Source organism: Lithobates pipiens, unplaced genomic scaffold, assembly GCF_037356315.1.
Source record: "Lithobates pipiens isolate NorthernLeopardFrog02 unplaced genomic scaffold, aLitPip1_a1.2 Scaffold_28, whole genome shotgun sequence".
Lineage (NCBI taxonomy): Eukaryota > Metazoa > Chordata > Amphibia > Anura > Ranidae > Lithobates > Lithobates pipiens.
In genome coordinates, this window is record NW_027507789.1 from 27,390,082 (window position 1) to 27,404,498 (window position 14,417).

The 14,417-nt window shown below is 41.4% G+C and overlaps 1 long non-coding RNA gene across 1 annotated transcript; it reads left to right on the forward strand.

Annotated features, from left to right (window-relative positions):
• Positions 1–5,348: 5,348 nt before the first annotated feature.
• On the forward strand, positions 5,349–12,938 carry LOC143935237 (uncharacterized). The gene is made up of 2 exons (XR_013263479.1): positions 5,349–5,693; positions 10,467–12,938. It is a non-coding gene; the product is annotated as an uncharacterized LOC143935237 (long non-coding RNA).
• The last annotated feature ends 1,479 nt before the right edge of the window (positions 12,939–14,417 follow it).

Genomic DNA, 14,417 nt, shown 5'->3' on the forward strand with positions numbered 1-14,417 from the left:
CATGGTGGTATTGTCCTCCAAAATGTATATTATTTTCTATATATATTTAAAGTAAAAAGAAAGTTAAAAAAAGCTATTTAGAATCAAATTTTGTGAAGCCATCATCACTCAGTATATCAGTTGCTCTGTTTTAAGTGGTGTTATACCAAATACACTATATTACAAAAGGTATTGGGACGCCTGCCATTACACGCACATGAAAATGAATAGCATCCCAGTCTTAGTCCATATCGTTCAATATTCTGTTGGCCCATCCTTTGCAGCTATAACAGCTTCAACTCTTCTGGGAAGGCTGTGCACAAGGTTTAGGAGTGTGTCTATGGGAATGTTTGACCATTCTTCCAGAAGCGCATTTGTGAGGTCAGGCACTGACGTTGAACGAGAAGACCTGGCTTGCAGTCTCCACTCCATCCCAAAAGTGTTCTGTTGGGTTGAGGTCAGGACTCTGTGCAGGCCAGTCTAGTTTCTCTGCCCCAAACTCGTTGAGGTCAGGACTTTGTGCAGGCCAGTCAAGTTCCTCCACCCCATCCATGTCTTTATGGTTCTTGCTTTGTGCACTGGTCCAAATAATTTGGTGGAGGGGCGATTATTGTGTGGGGTTGTTTTTCAGGGGTTAGGCTTGGCCCCTTCATTCCAGTGAAGGGAAGTCTTAAGGCATCCGCATACCAAGACATTTTACACAATTTCATGTTCCCAACTTTGTGGGAACAGTTTGGGATGGCACCTTCCTATTCCAACATGACTGTACACCAGTGCACAAAGCAAGGTCCATAAAGACATGGATGAGCGAGTTTGGGGTGGAGGAACTTGACTGGCCTGCACAGAGTCCCGACCTCAACCCGATAGAATACCTTTGGGATGAATTTGAAGGGAGAATGCAAGCTAGGCCCTCTCGTCCAACATCAGTGCCTGGCCTCACAAATGCGCTTTTGGAAGAATGGTCAAACATTCCCATAGACACACTCCTAAACCTTGTGGACAGCCTTCACAGAAGAGTTGAAGCTGTTGTGGATGCAAAGGGTGGGCCGACTCAATATTCAACCCTATGGACTAGGATGTCATTACAGTTCATGTGCATGTAAAGGCAGGTGTCCCACTACTTTTGGTAATATAGTGTATGTTGCATATGAGTGCATACCTAAAATACCTCCAGTTTTATCACTTTAATGTTTATACCTTTTTTCTTAGCAACAGTTTTCTTTGAGGTTTAAATTTGCATGTGTGTCCTGCCTCACTGCTGGGATTGTTGTAAGCTGAACTATGTATGACCACCAGTGAGGGAAACTTTGCAATCATGGGGTTTATATTGCTGGGAAATCTGATCTTCGATAATTCGTTTTGGTTCCTGAAATGTTGACAGTTTGTGATTGAAATATTTTGGCACTGTGCTTTTTAGCAGAATACATTTTTAAAGGCTTAGTTTAGGTGTCTTTAGGTGTTAGCTGAAGGTCAAAAATTATATTCAGGCATTAGGTTATGGTTATAGCCCAATAATTTTTTACATGGGCCCCCCCGGACACGAAAAAAATCAGTTCAGACTGCAATGCTAACCTATAGTCTGGAGCTGTTCCCTGCAGTACTTATACTCTGCCACAAGATAGTTACATAGTAGGTGAGGTTGAAAAAAGACACAAGTTCATCAAGTCCAACCTATGTGTATGATTATATGTCAGTATTACATTGTACGTTGCGTGCACCCATTCCAACAGACAGAGACGGCCGGCGGAGATTACATGCATGTGTTTTTAATACTAAATGTGAGTAGTTTTAACTTAAATAAACAAAGGTTTCTGTTTAAAAACGTACTACACTATGGATGTGTCTTTCCTCATGTATACCCTTTAATGGAGATCACACGAACGGAACAGTGAAACTTTCCCCAGTGCACCAGCAGCAGCCAGACAGCGACACAGTGGCTTACATTGTGAAGGTCCATCCAGCCCCACAAGGGGTGTAAGTTCTGGTGAGAGCATTTACATATTATAACACTGAGTGGCGCACCGGGGATGAAGGTTTCCCATTGAAGACCCGCACTGTTTGCACTAGTATTTTGCGGTGGCAGCATCATCAGCCAAAACACCAATATTGGATACGTGTAGTGAATACACATGCGTCCTTATGCGATTATTGGTTGAACTTAGATTTGACTTTTAGTCTTTTTTGCACTTTCCTTGCACCTATTTGCACGGTTCACTTTTTATCTTGAATGAGGACACTGAGGCCGCGTACACACGGGCGGACTGTTCGCCTAACTTTGTCCGCTGAACAGTGTTTGGGCGGACAGTCCGCTCGTGTGTGGGCTTTCAGCGGACAGTTTCAGCGGACAGTTTGACGAACAAGGTTTTTCGGAATTTCCGAAAAACTGTCCGCTGAAACCTTGTTTCAGCGAACAGTCCGCTCGTGTGTAGGCTTGTTCGTCAAACTAAGTTCCGCGCATGCTCAGAAAGGATTTACACGCCGAAAGTTATAATGCAGTGTATAGGACGTCGTATTTTTCGTCCCGTCGTACGTGCCGTTCACGTCATCGCGCACGGTTTCAGCAAACTGTTCGTCCGTCGTGTGTGGCCATGTCCGTCCATGCTAAGTTTGAGCGGACTGTTTGCCGAAACTGTTTGACGGACAAAGTTGGGCGAACAGTCCCCGTGTGTGTACGCGGCCTGAAGGATATATTTAGTGTTTTTGTGCTGTCCAAAAGAACTTTTGTCATTTTTATAAAAGAACACAATATCTATTATGATCTATGTGAATATTATTTTTTGGGTTTTACTTATTGTATGATGGCACTTATATGATGGTTTAATACTGACTTTATATTTATTATTTATTATTTTTTATTCAATTTTCCAAACATAATTAGGAAGTATTTGCACTTCTTTCTATATAGCACTTTTTATATCACCAATCTTGACGATAGGTCATTACGAGCACAATTATTTGGGTTTAGCGCCATAACCTATCTATTTGATTTCTTAAATTTCACCCCCCCTCCTAAATTAGGAAGTGGGGGCTTCAGGTATAGGCAGCTCTAACCCCGTAACCAAATATTTTTCACTACGTTGTGGTTTGTTTTTTACACACTTAGGGTGAACATTCCATAGCACGACTTTAACTATTTATTTATATACATCTTGCAGAGAAGTTATTGCCCTGCTTAGCTAAGTGTCATCTGCAAATATAGAGATTGAGCTGTTTACCCCATCCTCCAGGTCTTTCATGAACAAATTAAACAGGACTGGTCCCAGCACAGAACCCTGGGGGACCCCACTTCCCACCCCTGACCATTCCGATTATTTCCCATTTATCACAACCCTCTGAACTCTCCCTTGTAGCCAGTTTTCAATCCATGTACTCACCCTATGGTCCATGCCAATGGACCTTACTTTGTACAGTAAACATTTATGGGGAACTGTGTCAAATGCTTTTTCAAAATCCAGATACACCACGTCTACAGGCCTTCCTTTATCTAGATGGCAGCTCATCTCCTCATAGAAGGTTAATAGATGGTTTGGCAAGAGTGATTCTTCATGAATACATGCTGATTACTGCTAATGATACCGTTTTCATTACTAAAATCTTGTATATAGTCCTTTATCACCCCTCCAAGAGCTTGCATACTATTGATGTTAGGATAACTGGTCTGCAATTCACAGCGGTGTATTTTGGACCTTTTTTAAATATTGGTGCTACATTGGCTTTCTCCAATCAGCTGGTACCATTCCAGTCAGTAGACTGTCAGTAAAAATAAGGAACAATGGTCTGGCAATTACTTGACTGAGTTCCCCAAGTATCCTCTGGTGCAAATCATCTGGTCCTGGTATATTATTAAATAATACGTTTCCCAGGTCTATTTCTAATTCTGTCCTCTGTTAGCCATGAGGGTGCTTCCTGTGATGTGTCATGAGGACAAACACTGCAGTTTTGGTTACTGAAGCCCCCCGATTCCCTTGGGAAGAATGAGGACAAGAAAAAATCCAATACTTTCACTATCTCCCCATCCTTTTGTAACCAGATGTCCTTCCTCATTCTTCCTCATTCCTAAATTGCCCTGTATCTCCACATCTGTGGTCAGGTATGTATCATTGGTAATCATTAGATCTAGTAAAGCCTTGTTTCTGGTTCCTGCCTCTACCATCTGACCCATGAAATTGTCCTGCAAGACATTTAGTAACTAGCAAGCCTTAGATGAATGCGTGGTTCCCTCACTATGGTTTATGGCTGGATAATTAAATCTCCCATTATGATAACACTTCCCATCCTTGCCGCTAATCCAAATTGTGAGAGGAGGTTAGTCTCCCCCTCCTCCCTCAGTTTAGGGGGCCTATAGCATACTTCCAGTATTATTTTCTGGGATAAAGTGCAGTTCCACTTTAACCCTTATCCACGGCCTGGGCCAGCCACTAACTCAGTAGGGCCAACATATTGCCCTGCTTGCCTATACAAATACAGTGAAACCTTGGATTATGAGCATAATCCATTCCAGAAGAATGCTTGTAATCCAAAGCACTCACATATCAAAGTGAGTTTCCACATGGAAGTCAATGGAAACAAAGATAATTTGTTCCACATTGACTTCTATTGTATGCAGTACAGCATATGGCCAGAGGTGGGGGGGGGGGGGCGCCAGAGAGACTCGGAAATACTCAGAGACCACTCGGATGCACTTGGAAACCTTTGGAGTGGCTCGCAAACACTCGGGAATGGAGTGTTTCCGAATAATTCCGAGTGTTTCCGAGTGCATCCGAACAGCTCCAAGCGGCTCTGAGTGTCGCCAGCGCCCCCGCACCTCCAGCCAAATGCGGTATTGCAAACCGCAAAGGCTTGAATCCTGCTGGTTTTGTGAAACAACACTCACAAACCGAGTCAGTTTTTTTTTTTTTTTAAATAGCTTGTATTGTGAAATGCTCGTTAACTGCGTTACTCGCAATCCACAGTATTACTGTACATTTACTGACATACTGTATTTATGAATACAGAACTGCATGTACTTGTGTATTTTCTATCTGCCTGAAATTCAGCTTTAACCTTTATATTTGGATTGAGAACAAACAGTAGTCTCCATTGACCTGGGAACACCCATACTTTATTACAGATTAATTGCGTAGGAGGAAGCCCCCCTCTAGGGACAACAATAAGATCTTCCTGTGCAGTTAAATTAACTAAACAACTAGGAGACGTGGAGACCAGTCTGTTTTTTCCAGGAAAAAAATATCTCCTCAAACAGTAAGGTGAGGGCATGAATAGTCTGTCCTGCCATCTCTTCAAGAGCTTGATTTGGAAGACAAACAATGAAGTTCACATCTCAATTTGCTTTGGCAAATCCCCTCCGTTTCCCACTCCACACCCTAGAGCCATCAAAGACATGCAAGTGGAAGAAGTCTGGCTTCCAAACGTTTCCTTTTTCAGGGCTGATGTTACTTCCAGCTCAACTGATGTTTAGAGAGGTGAGGGAGCAGTGACATATGCCTTTCCTGCAATCACTACTTTGAGTTTGATTCACGAGACAACATAGAAGCTGCACAGGCTCTGCCGAAAAGAACACAGGGAAAGCGATTCGGCTTCACATTGTGCATAATCCCCCTAGAACACATAGGGAAAACATACGTTTCTTGGATCAAGGCTTCAGATCTGTGCCAACATGCAAGAAGGGGATGTTCTGTAGCTGAATAGTCAGTGTAATACCTATACTTCTCAAGGTACTGTACTATAAGATTTACCGAACTGTTTGTGTTGTATAAGACTTGCCATAGAAAAGCAGATATCCTACCAAAATGATGGGCTGATCTTTCATGTTTAAATTGGCATGCGGTTGGGACCTACCATGTTGTTCTTCCCAACTTGGGTGGTGATTTACAAAGTAAAAGCGATATTGGGCACTCAAACGCACAAACATTTTAAAGCTGATAATAATGAATGCTTATGGTGCTTGTAAGTACTTGATTGCCTTTTCTGGGACTACCCTCCGAAAAAGCCCAATGCTTTTCTCAATTGTTAGTAGCGTTCAGAGAGGGTGTGTCACTTTGCTGTCATTTTATGGACTGTCCACCTTGGCCATGCTGCAAATTATCTCACCATTTTGCCTAACATTTTAAAGTAGCAAATTTACAATGAATTCACTGTTTATTATATAGATCAGTGGTCATCAACCCTGTCCTCAGGTTCCATTAACATGCCAGATTTTATGTATTACCTTGGGGAGATGCAGACTAGAATGCTGCAATCACTGAGCAGAACATGATATCACCTGTGATGTATTTCAGTTATCTTGCAAACCTGGCCTGTTAGTGGGCCCTGAGGACTTGAGGGTTGATGACCGCTGATATAGCACGCTGAGTGAATACAGTGATTGTTGAAGATCATAAATCCTTCCATGGGATAAACAAGCTGGCTATCACTTTGTCATTAAAGGTCCGTCTACTCAAAATTTATATTTTTATTATTGGTGAAATTTATTGGGCTCGGTCAGTCGGTGATGGCTTCTTCATTTTTCAGGACTCCAAGCTAAGGGATCTCCCTGTGACCCATTCCCTTTGATCCCATTTATGCGTTCCAATACATGTGATCTTCTTCCTATGGTCCATTATGGCCTCAGCTTGGAGTTTTCTGGGTTTACATACATATATTAGGGTGTTTCCACTCCATCTCCTACATTCTCTGTGATATAAAGCTATATACAAATATACTGTATACAGTTTAAAATAAATTTGGGTGCTGGTCCAGGAAGTCCAGAACAAAGACCCTACCACCAGAGTTCATCAAAGTAAAGAAACAAATGATTTAACATTCCAAACACGGACAATAGATTAAATGTGAGTATTGGTAGACAGACTGATTTGAGCAACACATTATAGCATTTAAAGCGTCAAATTTTTTTCAAGTATCTGCCATGTTTGGATGTTAAATGAACCTTGCATGACACAGAGTATGTGAAATCAACATATGCCCTGAACAAAATGGAAGAAATATGATTGCACATGTTATTTATCTTCTCCAACAGCTTAACACAGATGCCTCTCAGCTTGAATATACTGATAAGTACCCCCCTGAACCTGGCATATTGCATGGTTCGGCCAGCGTCTCACCTCCTTTTGGTCATCAGTTTTTGACACGTATCACCACATGATGTTCACTAAGATATTCGTAATTCAAAATGTCAAAATTCGTAAATTTGTAAATTTGCAAATTCGAAATTTGAAAATTTGAAAATTCTAAAAATTTGGAGTTCGTAAATTTGAAAACTCGGAATTCAAAATAAAGAATGCCACATCTAAACAAATGGAATAAAACTAAATAATAATAAATAAGTTATTATTTCAGATTTTTGGTATTCGGGTTTTTGAATTTTTGTTATTATTTTTTGATTTTCATTCTTATTTTTGAATTTCTGAAATTCCGAATTTTTGAATTTTCCGGATTTTTGAATTTCGAATTTCCGAATCTTCGAAATTCCGAATTTCCAACTTTTTGAATTCTGAATTTCTGAAATTTAGAATTTTCGGAATTTCCAATTTCCAATTTCAGAATTTTCAAATGTCCAAATGTCCAAAATGTAGAATTTTTAGAATTTCAGAATATTCTGAAAAATTTGGAAAATCTAATTTGGAAATTTGGAAAAACTCGGAAATTCTGATATTTACGAATTAACTAATTTGTCTAAATTTGTTAAAAAACTAAATTGGAACTAAACAAATTGCACATGTCTAGTGGTTGATCATGAACATACAGTAACCAGAATTAAGAAACTTTTTAGTGCATTTCTATTGTTACGGACCATAAGCTGTTTATTTGCTAGTCATTTTGCTTGTTGTAGATATCTGTCAGTCTTGTACTGTATTCCTAATATTGCAATAGTTTTGTATGTAAAGCATTTTTGTATAGTAAAAGCACATTTACACACTGCAGAGGTCTCAGCTTCCTTGCTGATACCACAAAGTAACCTTGCTAGAGAGACATTCCAAAACATTGGGGGCTCTTGCCAGATTGTGCTAAAGTTCAACTGAAGCAGACCTTTTTTTCTGTGGTGTGTTGTGTAGTTTGTGCTAGGTAAAAATGCTGCATAAGCTGTTTAGGAAAAGCAAGGCTGCAGAGGGTTCTGATGTCCTAAAGGGAGTGTGAAGCTTACCTATCTGGGCCAGAGACAATGGGTGGGACCCTCTAGCTAAAGAATTTGTAAAGTATGCTTCTCCTTTGAATATGACATGAGGTGATAAAGTGTCAGTTCAGTTTGTAGATTTTAGCCTTAATGGGTTGGATTTAAGTAAAAAAAGAGAAGAGGACAGTGTCCACAGTGGGTGGGTACTTCCTTCATGCTATCCATACTGAATCACAAAGGCGGGAGATGGCAGAGGCAGAAGTTAATGTATTAAAAGACCAGCTAGCATTTGCTTCAGAGTGTGTTTGTTGAACTGCTAGTCATTCTGCTGATGTGCAAGAGCGGTGTTCAGCCCTCATGACCAAATCAATTAATGCCTTAAGGAAAAGGAAGGGCCGTAAACCTGTTAGTAAAGCCAGGGTATAGGCCATTGTGACATCCCAAAACTGGGATTGTGAGAATGTGCTCTCCTCAAATGATAGTGAGGATGAGGAGATAGAGTTTGATGTTTCTGATGATGATCACCCAATGGGAAAGAAAAAGTATGCCAGACCTCTCATTACTAAGCATAGGAAAAGGCAACATGATAGAGAGGATATGGCAGATGGGGACATGCATTATCGCAACCCCAGAGATGTGGAATTTGAAGAAGTATGGGAATTTACACAAACTGAACTCCACGAGCTGGCAAAACAATACAAACAAAGGTCTGGGGAGCCCATATTGCGTTGGCTCCTATGCTTGTGGGATGAAGGGGCAGACAGTGTTGTTTTGTCAGGTAAGGAAGCAGTAACTATGGGAGTGTTAACCTGTGATCCACAATTACATCAGGCAATGCGTGAAGCCAGAGAGTTTAGTGTGAATTTTTCACTGTTAGACCTCGTGGGAGATGAAATAGTCAGAGTATACACTAGGCCTACTGACCTGGACAATACCCACTCCTGGAGATCAATAGGAGAGGGTATTTCCAGGTAACGTGAGATGGGTTGTATAACTGCATTAAATACATTTCCAGAATGGAAGGGTCCAGATATGGAACCCTTTACATCTGCTCTGCACTCTAAGCTGATGAAGTCTGCGCCATTTAATCTCAGGGCTCCATTATTGTCCTTGCTAGTATGCCTGGGATTAAACAGCAATATTCATGAAGCCGCCACCCTTTTAAGCCAGCTGGGGGAGCTAAAGGAGACTAAAACAAAACCTGTCAGGGCAGTAGATAAGGTCAAGGCAAAACAGGAAGAATACAAGCAGAAAATAACTTTTACAGAGAAGAAAGGGAATGTGGGAGAGAAGACAGGAGCTCAAGAGAAAACCAGGCTAGTTATTTCTAGGAAAGAAATGTGGGTGGACTTATTAAAGAAAGAAGTACCTAAAGATGAGATAGATGGGATTTCTACTGCAGAAATGCTGAAGAGGTAGAAACATTAAGTGGGGGAAAACTGTCAGGGTTAGAAACACTACTCCTAGTGAAGATAACATCAGCCTAGACTTAGAAAAAAAGAACAGATCCCTCCTGTTAGCCTCAAACTAATTCCCAAAACTGAACATGAACCCAAATCCCTTTATCCTGGGGAGGAGTTAGAGAGAGAGAGTGATTTGGGAGATTCCTTATCCTCTATGAAGGGAAGGTGAATCTTCTGTAATAGCAGTGAGGGAGACCGACGCCCATATGCACCTGTCACCGTATGGTGGGGAAAGGCTTCTTCTCCTACACATGTAATGGCTTTAGTTGATACTGGAGCTGAAGTTACACTTTTGCAGGGAAATCATTCCCGTCGCAAAGGAGAATTGATTTATGTTGAAGGTTTGGGAGGGCAAACCACACCAGCAGTTAGGATATGGGTGAAATTGGCTATTGGCAAGGGATCAGGATTTATGACAAATGTTATGGTATCAGCGTTACCCTAAAATATTCTTGGGATGGATGTACTTCAAGGTCAGTCTATTCAGACAGAAAGGGGTACATTCACATTTGGGTATCCTGATAAAGCGTATCTGGTTAGGGATGTGAAGACTGTGGTCAGAGGTCATGTGAAATGGACCCTTGTCTACATTCCTCCACCAGAGAAGCCAGTCTGTCTCAAGCAATACAGACTTCTTGGAGGCCACAAAGAAATTGGGGAGACTATTCAAGAACTGTTGAGAGTAGGGATCCTTAGACCTGCTGTAAGTCCTTTCTCGTCTCCGGTGTTCCCAGTAAAAAAACCTGATGGGACATATTGAATGACTGTGGATTACAGAGGTCTAAACAAAGTGGCACCTCCATTGAAGTCAGCTGTACTGGATATGACCTCATTTGTTGAGAAAGTTGCTAAAGAGGCAGGAGAATATCATCCTGTGATAGACCTGGCTAATGCTTTCTTTTCAATTTTGATAGACCCAGAGTGTCAAGACCAGTTTGCTATGGTGTGGAACGGCCGTCAGTACACTTTCACTGTCCTTCCGCAAGGCTTTCTTCATTCTCCAATGATTTGTCATGGACTGATTGCCTAAGATTTTGTTTCACTACATTGACGACATCATGATCTCTGGGAAAAAAGATGTAACTGAAGCACTGCACCTACTAATACAGCACTTGGAGAACAAAGGGTGGGCTATCAACAGAGACAAAGTCCAAGGACCTGCCACAGAAGTGAAATTCCTAGAAATAATGTGGACTGGACCACAAAATTCCAGAGACAGTTGTGCAAACTATCCAGGCACTGTAGCCCCCTATTACCAAACAGGAGGCACAGAAGTTCATTGGAGTTGTGGGATTCTGGAGATTGTTCATCCCACATCTTGGACTGATTCTTAGGCCTATATACAATGTTACTAGGAAAAAGATTCATGGGGTTCAGAGCAGCAGGCTGCATTCCTTCAACATGTAGAGACCATTACAGGAAAGGACACAGTCACTATCCATACTGCATTGCCAATAGCAGGGTGGGTGAGAGATAATTGACTGACCACTAGGGCAGCCCAGAACTAGACACTGGTGAAATGAAAGTGGTACCTTCAACAAAGAGGGGGTATTGCATTTGGAGATATTTCAAAACAGTTGGCAGGGTTTGTTGCTTTTACCCATACCCGGCCAGAAGAAGAAATTCCTGTGCTGCAGTCATGCCCCATTCAAGAGGCTGCACCATTTGTGTCTCTGTCAGAAGACATGAAAGAGTCAGCGTGGTTCACTGATGGTTCAGCCATAGTTACCTCGTCTGGGCATAAATGGACAGCAGCATCCTACAACCCAAGTACAAACACAGTTCTGCAGGAGACTGGAATTGGAGGGTCCAGTTAGTATGCAAAGTTGAAAGCTGTAGTGATTACAGTTCTGGAGGATCCTTCTTCCCATGTCACTATCTACACTGAGAGCTGGGCAATCTTTAAAGGATTGACAACTTGGATGCCCACGTGGAAGTCCAATTAATGTATGATTCATGGAAAGGTGGTGTGGGAAGGCAAGGAAGTCTGGGACTACATCTGGAAGGAAGCTCACTCCTGCACCATAAAAATGGGGCATGTTGACACACACGCGCCCCTAGTCCCAGACTTGGAGAACTATAATAGCGTTGCAGATGAAATCGCCAAAGTGAATGCAGTTGTGCCAAATTGATCCTGTCTTGATGAACTTGGCCAACTGGGCCCACAAGCAATCTGGACATTTGGGGCAGAAAGCAACGTATGAATGGACACAGCAGAGAGGATTGCCTATATCCATGGATGAGATAAAGACTGTAATAGGGAACTGTACAGTTTGTGGAGAAGTGCAACAATTGCCATTTCAAAAGTACTCCACTGGATCGATTAAGAGGGGAGAGAGGCCTGCAGAGATCTAGCAGATTGACTCCCTGCCCCGGGGAAACAATGGACTGCGATATTGTTGTACTGCAGTGGACACTTATTCATGACCTTTGCTTGTTCATCCTTGCAAATCTGCAGATCAAGATGCAACACTTCAACTGCTCAAAAAACTTGTCATTGCTTATGGCTGTCCCAAACAAGTCCAAAGTGATAACGGCTCACACTTCACTGGGTCAGCAGTACAGCAGTGGGCGAAGGATTCTGGAGTATACTGGTTGTGCCACATCCCATACCATCCACAGGCAGCTGGTTTGATTGAAAGATACAATGGGCTATTGAAGGACCAGATACGCAAGCTTACACCCACACATACACCAAGGGGGTGGGATTGGGTCCTGACACAGGCAGTTATGTTGGTAAATAGTTCAATATTTACATAAGGTTTCTGAAAGAACAGGACTAAATAGGTACCGCGTTTCTGCTTCCCATGACATAGAAACCAAGAGTGACGTATCTGAAGCTGAAGCCTATCTAGGAATGAGAGGGACTCTGGCAAGAAGGTTTGAAGTTATATTTACATTGGCAGAGGAGCTTCAGGATAGTGGCTGGGACTCTGATCGGTTAGTGGATACTTCTAAGCAAGAGTGGAAAATGAGGCTGTATAACGTCAAACCTTCCAAAATAAACAGCAGTGATCTTTTGGGAAATATCAGTATATTTCCTTTCCTCCCTATTGATGTTCTTTGGGAGAGTCAGAAGTGGATACAGGCAGGTGGCAAAGTGCTGGTCAGAGATACAGGCAAGAAGCTAGTTAGGGGAGAGATTGTAGCTGAAGGGCCGGGGTCTACTGTTTATGTATTATTAAAAGGAACAGATAATCGTTGTCAATGGAGATCACGAACATACAGTAACCGGAGTTAAGAAACTTTTAAGTGTATTTCTACTGTTAGGCATTTTGCTTTTTAAAGATATCTGTCAGTCTTGTACTATATTGTACTGTATTCCTAATATTGTAATTGATTTGTATGTACAGCATTTTGTATAGTAAAAGCACATTTACACACTGCAGAGGTCTCAGCTTCCTTGCTTATACCGCAAAGTAACCTTGCTAGATAAACACATTCCAAAACAATGGCTCATCCCCAGACAGTGGAAATCTACTGCACCACCAGCCTTACCTGGGTTAGAAGAAATGCATTTTTGCACTACCACACAACTTAAGGAAATGTTATCCAGTGATGGAAACTAAGCCAATAAAATCCACTCAGGTAATATGAATCTGTAATATAAATCTGTAATATGGATTTCCCTAAGCTCCCCCCCCCCCCCATCCTATCTTTCTTCTTCCTTGTTCTGTCCCTGTACCTGTTCTTTACTTATTCCTATCTCTTGTAGTCCACTTGATGGAACACAAAGGTACTCTGTTATTATACTATAACTTGATTGTGTGCCCATAAAGACATGTAAAAATGTACCTAACCATTTTACTGCAAGTCAACCCACATTAGGATTTAAGATACCATGTATGTCTCTGGTTTATATGTAACCTAAGCCATTATCTCCTGGGAAATATTGAAAGCTACGTAATGTAATGTATAATGTATGCTCCTGCTAATGGACTTTGTCCTAAGTTGTAAATATTTTCAATAAAATGTTATCTTAAAAAAATGAACCTGGCATGGCACAAATATGTGAAACCAATAAAATTATTGCACACGTTATACATCTGTCCCAACAGCCTAACACAGGTGCTCCCTGCCAACTAGCTTGATAATACTGATCGTCCCCTATAGACTGTACCCCAATCTACTGCGTAATAGAGTTCAACTACCCAGGTAGTTTTGGGCTTCTAACCTTCTTAGTGCAGGTAAATTGCCAATGTCACCAAGGGATATATCTGACACTGAAGAAGTTCTTTGCTGTAGTCAGTCTAGGACAGTGTTTACCTTTTTTCAGTCAAGGCGCCATTTAAAATGATAGACAATCTCAAGGCCCTCTTTAAAATTATGGACAGTCTCAAGGCACTTCATTCCAAAATGTAAAAAAACGATTCTAATAGTTTTACATAATGAAGCAACATCCATACGTAGGACACCCAACGCTAGAGGTGAATTATTCTTCCAAAGCAAATACACTTTTGGACACTTCTACTGACCAGTACCCCAATTTTTCTCTTCTCCTTCAATTTGTCTCTATCACTCAACTAATGTAACCCCAATGCTGAGGGAGAGGGGCAAGGGAGGGTGAAACGATGATGCTGTGGAGGCAACAGACATCCCCCTTATCAACCGACGATGTCATTGTTTGTTAGGATGCCAATGTCTAGAAAGTCGTAATGTCACCCTTCTGCTATGGCTTGACCATCATACTATAGTATACTGGGAAACAATAGCGATATTGTACCTAGTATAGTTATGTATATGTTTTGATCTTGGCATTAGACAAATTTTGTGAACAAAACTGAAATTATACACATGATATGATGCATGGTTGTATGTTGAAATTTTTTTTTGCTTTGCATGTGTACATCTACATAAAGATTATA